This window comes from Epargyreus clarus, unplaced genomic scaffold, assembly GCF_041222505.1.
Source record: "Epargyreus clarus isolate Ecla_fem2 unplaced genomic scaffold, WU_Ecla_fem_2.2 ptg000027l, whole genome shotgun sequence".
Lineage (NCBI taxonomy): Eukaryota > Metazoa > Arthropoda > Insecta > Lepidoptera > Hesperiidae > Epargyreus > Epargyreus clarus.
The window spans coordinates 9,992,797-10,000,000 of NW_027332234.1; positions in this window are offsets into that span (position 1 = coordinate 9,992,797).

Sequence of the window (7,204 nt, forward strand, 5' to 3'; positions counted from 1 at the left end):
TGACTAAAATAAAATTTCACAGAACAAAAACCACTGATCAAAGCTCCCGCGATCAAAGTCGCAAGCTACTTTATAAAACCGATATCAGCAAAAGGCCCGTCGCGCTAAAATGCAAAATGTTTGCGTTCAATGACAATTCAATACGGCAGTAACGAACGTAATGCACAGTACAAAAAGTATTCACGGGCTGTAATCACTATGCATTGAAGCGCAACTCAAACAAAATTTCAAATTCAAAATACACTCAGTGAGGCAGCGGGCGTCTGGCCACAGGTTTTTAATACATCCAAATAGGATGGTACAACGTGTAATGAGGGCTTGGCAGTGCTTAGGCCAAGGGTGGTCAAATGAGTCTTTAAAACTGCTATTAATTATCGTTCAAAAAATTGATAATTTAATATTTTTTCTGGTCTGGAAATTGAGAGAGGAAAACCATGGAGTAATCAAGATTATAGGCGACGAAGTCCGAGGAATATTGTAATTAGTGAATTAATTACAATAACAAATGCAAATTGCATTACTAAACATCGGTAGCAATGATTTACCGAGGTATAAAATATTATGATTTTAGCAATTTTGAGATTTTGAATGTTAATGAGGATCAGGGATGTATGTAACACATAATATACGATGTGTAATATGTACTAAAACTATCAGTTTTTATGAATATGGGACTTAGACAATGTTTATAATTATGAAGAATACTGTGCATATTTAAAAAAGAAATTAATCATTAACTTGTTTATAACCTTAATTTGAAATCTAACATATGATTTCTTAGCATTCACAAAACAATATAGGTATACATAGCAGCAATTCGAATAATGTCATTAATATATAACAAGTTTAAAAGGGGTAAAAATAAAATTAATTATACTAATCAAAGAACTTGGCCTCATTTTTACAAGAATCACTTCAATATGGATAGCCTTTCGCCAAAAAGCGAATCATAAGGCCGACTCGCTCGATGGAATCAAAGGCCGGCATAATGAGGATCCTCGCGGCTCTATTCATTGGGCGAACGTGACTCGCTCTGGATAAGACGTGTTCACAGCAACTAAAAGGTAATGCATTATTATATTATATTAGATATTCAGATACTACAGGGCATATTTGTTTGTTTTTGCCTTTGAACACTCTCGTCATCTAATCAATGTAATCAATGTATCTCGTAGCTTTTCAGGAATATCAACATGCTTGTATTCAACTTCAACATTTTGGCGACAGGTTTTCATTGCCTGTAGTGATGACTTAATTTCTAGTAAAGTGCGTGCGTCTGTGCTGCTATTCTTAAAAATATAAATGTAGTTAAGCTTTAAGCTTCCAACAAATAAGATTTATATTACTCCTATGAACATAAAAATAATTGTCTGTTTGATTGGTAATATAGGTATGCTATCATTTACGTATCTAAAACCAACTTTAACTCAAAATTTGATACAAGACTGCATAAGTTACAAATTGTTCTGTAAATATTGTCGTTTATAATTATTCATCACCTTGAAATATATACCTACTTATTAACAGTGGTATATAACAAACGCAAGACTCCACCGAGAACTGGGCATTAGAACCATTAAGGAAGAAATAAGGGACAAAATATCAACATATAAACTTAAGATAATAAGTCATCCAAATACATTAGCATCCCATCTTATGGATGACATATTTCCAAGCACCAGAAGACTTAAAAAAAGAGTAGTCCAGGACCTACTCAAATGAGATTTTAGAGGGCATGTCACAGGACCTGTGCCTCGCACAATACCACTCGCCCTAAAGATTGCTGAATGTCCATAGGGACAAATTGCAATATCATCTGGTTTGAAAAAAAATAACAGTGAAAATCATAGGTATCCGATTGATATTAGCTATACTATATTTTTTTAATAAAACACTTTGCATTAAAACACATCTAGAAACTAACACTTTCCCGGTAGATCCAGGCTTGTTTGAAGAGCGGTGCTGACCGCGACCTCCCGTGGGAGACCCAACGACGCCGCGGCGCAATCAGCTAACCATATCAACGTAGCGCAAACATTGGCGATACTCTCATACACACTGTATGTGTTAGTATTTGTAATAGCAAACTTAAAATCTTTGTCATATTTTAGTCAAAATAGTTTTTTTAAGTTGTACTTAGTTTTATTGGTGGGTTTGGCAGAAGATAGGAGTTAATTTTAGGCGACGTAGTTGTACGCACCGATGTAACACATATTTTATTTGTAGTAATTATTTATATTCCTCTATTTTTTTATTAATAAATTCACAACAATTTTTTTTTCAGCAGGTATATAGGCAGATGTTGCTCAATTAACATTTGTTGTTTTAACGTCTAATAAATTATCGAATCTAAGCGATCCCTAATTTGTTTCTTGGGCTGGAAAAAATGAAACGGTTGGCTCTATTCACTTAAATATATCTTATATGTAAGAGTATTATAGCGTGGAGGGGATCCAAATGCTGAAGAGTTTTTCTTACAAAAAATATCGTGTAGACCTCGTGCGGCGGAAACGGGTTGACCGCGGGGACACGGCTTCGGTTCGGACTGCAATCAGCTAACCGAATCAGCGCCGTGCAAACATTGTTTGTACTGCCACACTATACGTTTTGTGACCGATCTATTGTAAAATAATCAATGTATTTTATAGACCACTTCTAGTAACGTTTTACATGCGGTAGACTGAGTAGCAGGGACATAGCGCCGAAGCGAAATCAAGTAACCGAATCAATGTCGTGATGGCGTAGATTTATTGCAACACTATGTTATTCTTGTCACCAATATATTATCACCGGGTTAACTAAACTTCGTAAAATTTGCAAATATTTTCTATAATTGTTTTTTGTCTCTTTTTAACGAAATACCGCTTACTTTTGAGACATAGTCTTAAATAGCAACCAACTAACCGAATCAGCGCCGTTGAAACACAATTTATTGGAACGCTATAATATATTTTTCTATTGTATATTTTCTTCAGTGAATATTATCCGGGAACTTATCAAAAATGTGCATGTTTGATTAAGAATCAACGGCCCGTCAGCATTGGCAAAAGTACTGGATCTTACTATATGATAGGTACTTTAGAATTTGTATATAAATCTAACTATATACTTTGTAAATAAGACTATAATATATATAAGTAATTCATTCACTAGTTTGTTTTATTTACACTCTATTTCTTGTTTCACTGCCAATGTATTATTCCTTTTACAGAGTGATTAAAGTGTCATAGGAAATATCAAGTGCATGGACGTGAAATTTTGCATATCACAAGACATAAAAGTAATAGTAATACAGAAATTCGTGCTCGATTCACTTGTAAACGAAGAAGAACGAAAGCCCATGTTACTGTCATTGATATCATAGCAGGTGAGTATCCCACACGATGTATGATCTAGCGGTACTCGTCAGGTGTTGTCAAGGGTTGTTTGAGGAGGGCGGCTGACCGCGGGGGGCTGCAATCAGCTAACCGGATCAGCGCCGGGTTCTGCCGCGCACGGCTGCCCTGAAACAATGACGTTTCAAATAACTTCAAGCACTGAAAACGTTATGGGTAATGTATTATTATAATTATATTTTTGTAAAAGTGTCTTAATATCGGTTTCAGAGAGAGATAATCTACAACTGATTCAAAGTAGAACAATAAACATATTTTTGTGAATTTAATAAGCTTAGTCAAGTATTTCTTATGATCATTAAATTTATTATTCGGATCGCAGCCTACAAATTATAACATATTATCTCTGCAATGAATAAAAAAGTACTTTACAATTTTGGCGGAAAAAATATTAAGACAGGCTCTTAGATTTCTTATTGCCATAGACATATTTTTTAGGAACAAGTATAGTTCCTATATTAGACAAGTAATAAAAATACATAATTAATTAACACAGTGAAAAAAGACAGTTAAAAAAATAAACGCGTATCAATCGAGAAAATAAACCAGAGGTTTTAAAACATTTTATTTCCATCAGTTAGGTAACGCGAGGCAATCTAACTAATCAGCAAAAACGAATCGTTGGATCAAAATCTAACTATCAATCGGCTATCTGCCTGAAACTACTCAATCTCTTATAGGCAAGTGTAATCGCAACACATTCGCAACATGTTTTTGAAGTAAAGTACAGTCCACAAGATATTAAATTACAAGATATTTCTGAGAATGTAGGTAGTGTTGTAATGAATTTATTTCTAGAACTGATTAAGCAGGAATTCAAAAATTTAACAGATATATTGCTAAAGCAACATTTAAAATTATTACAAATAATGTTTCATTATCGTAAATAATTTTTCGAGTATATGTAACATTTAGGTATAGGCTCCAAAAACACCCTGATCCTAGCGATTTGTAATATGACATGTGTAATATGTAAGAATAGCCCCACAATAAAAAACTAAAATAATTTCAGTTTTTATCTACTATATTCATAATTTTGCCGTTTATGGTACATACTAATAGTTCTATTTTTGTACTAACCCAATTCATCTTTACTTTTTATTAGGGCCACAAACGAAACACATTTTAGCAAAGTTGCCGCTGAAGTAATCCCTCTATTTTGATTGCGAATTTTCAAGATATGTACCTATATTATTTAACAGAATATGTAGCGAGGTTTAATCCGCCTACGGGCGTACGTATCGGATAGATCAGTCCACTGCTCTGGGCGCACAACGCCGGGAAATCCAAATGCACCTTTCTGTATGAGGCACATAGCTTATAGAGGATTACGGTAATATTGTTAAAGCTTTCTAAATAAGTGGTATCAATGAACTGATACATTATTTTATTGACTGCAGATTTGTGTTGTTCGAATCAGCAACTTTCTGAATTTATTCAACTGAACTAAATCAATTTTTTAGGAACTTCGCATTACTGGGTTATAAATTTTTCCTGAATTTAATTTTGTACATCTTTGTTTCTCTTGTTAGTTTGTTTTTAAATTAAAAAGAGACTAATTAATATGCTGTTCAATACTATCTTTACGATACAATATTTATTACTAATGTTACTCTAAAATATTTTTACATAATCTTAGTTAATCGAAAGATAATTAAAAAAAGATTACGTTCATCTTTGTTAATCTACATCGATATACCTAAGTTTAAATCTATATTTAGACTACATATCATAATACAATAGAGTAACAAAATCCTATTTTTAATCCAAAAATCGATTATTTGCAAAACCTATATTTTGTCCCTGAATTTTATTTCAATTGAACCTTTAACAGTACAACGAGACAATTCTTATTTTTATCCGTTTTTTGGTCACGAGAGCCCAGAGGCCGTGGGTTTGACACCACATATCGCTAAGGCCATCGCGTGCTTTTATTGTCCGGTGCCGGGGCTCTGCGAGTGCCCCGGGCGAGTTTAACCGGGTAAATCCAAATGGAACCACTTCTCCCATTTGGACAGGGGCCTACATCGGTGCAGGGATATAGAGATTTACCGATATTTAAAAGAGGAAACTTCTATGCATAGCTGTATTATATCCCATACTCGACTCGGATCGACTCAAAAGCAATAGAAATATATTTAGGTTCTTACCGAAATTCAAGTCATATATAGGTTTCTAATTTAACTTAAATATTATATAAAAGTGCTATACTCTTACTATGATAAGATACCTTAGGGCATAATTCATTTGCCTACATTTCAACGACATCCCAAAATTTGCGGCACTATCGCTATTGAATTCTGCTTACACGAGATTCAGTTTATGTCATTATAAAAGATAAAAATATTACTCTGAAAATATTTCTTATTTAAAAATTAAATATTCTGGATCATTACTTATTTGTTTTACCATAATTTGATTATTGGCTTAATAAATTCAATTTCTAAATATGAAAGTTTAGAAAACAAATGTAACTTTTTGGGGTTTTACGTTATCACAATTTAAATCAAATTAAAATAAAATGCTACTTCTTCGCTACGCTAGTATGAAAATATAAAATTAACTATCTAGGAATAGGTACTGACGTAATTTAATTACCCATAGCGCAGTTCCATTGTTCTCTAATATTAGATTCGTTTGTCGGCTTTTAACTAAAAGATACGGCTGAGATTTCCGGACTGCAAAATTTAATATAAATCTTTATTATTTTAAATATGGGAGGATAAATAAACCGGTTATAAAGGAAATCTTATACGCGTAGTACCTATACCTATGTACCTAACAGTAATGTACTACTCGTATATGTATATGTATACTCGTATGTATCTACTTAAATTTTTAATGCCTAAAAATAAGTTATTACCTATCTTATGATTAATTAATAAATGTCTTATTCTCAGAGGTTTTATAGAGACAATTCGTCTTTTATACCATCGAACATAAATAATATGATACCCAATTATTTGCTACGCGAAATTTCGAGTACTTACGAGTACTTAAAGTTCAGGATAAATACATTTAATTCATATAGGTACCCATAATCATAAACCCAAAACAAAGTTCTTCAATAAGTACAAACACCACAAACTTTACTATAGTTTATTCATAACTAGAGATGGGCAAAGGACCCGGTTTAAACCCTGTGCAGGGTTTAAACCCAATAAATACCCGTTTATTTCCTCCCACTGGGTATTTATTTGGGTGTTTATAAAATGAGTTAATAAAATCTACACAAAGCTTTTAAAATAGTTCAAATGGTTATTTAATAGATATACTATAGGTTTTTACTGTATTTCTAATGTTTTTACATTTTTAAATATTACATTTTTAGGGGTTCATCTATTTTTATTACCTTTTTAATTATTATTTGTTTGACGAAACAAATAGCGCACAACTAAAACAAATAAGTATACCTCTCGTATACTATTGCACAGGTGGTGTGGGAATATGGGCATATAATGTAAAATGTAATTCTTACGTATCTTAATATCTTAATAATTATAGCTTTAAGAAAAAAAAATATAAACATTATTTTATAGAAAATTTTAAGAACTACAACTTTGGTCCAAGGTACTTTTCGATAAAATTTACCGTTTTCGAGAAAAATCCAGAAACCCGAAAATTTTGACGTTTGACCCCGAATAAGTGCAGACACACACATCGATGAGGACTTTTGGAACTTTACTTGTGATGGTAAACCCAAGGTCTCTACGGAAATTTAGCTTTATGTTATTTGATTACTATTTTTATGTTTAAATTGACCGGACTATAAAAACTCCTCTATCAAAATGTTTCAATGTCATTTTCTG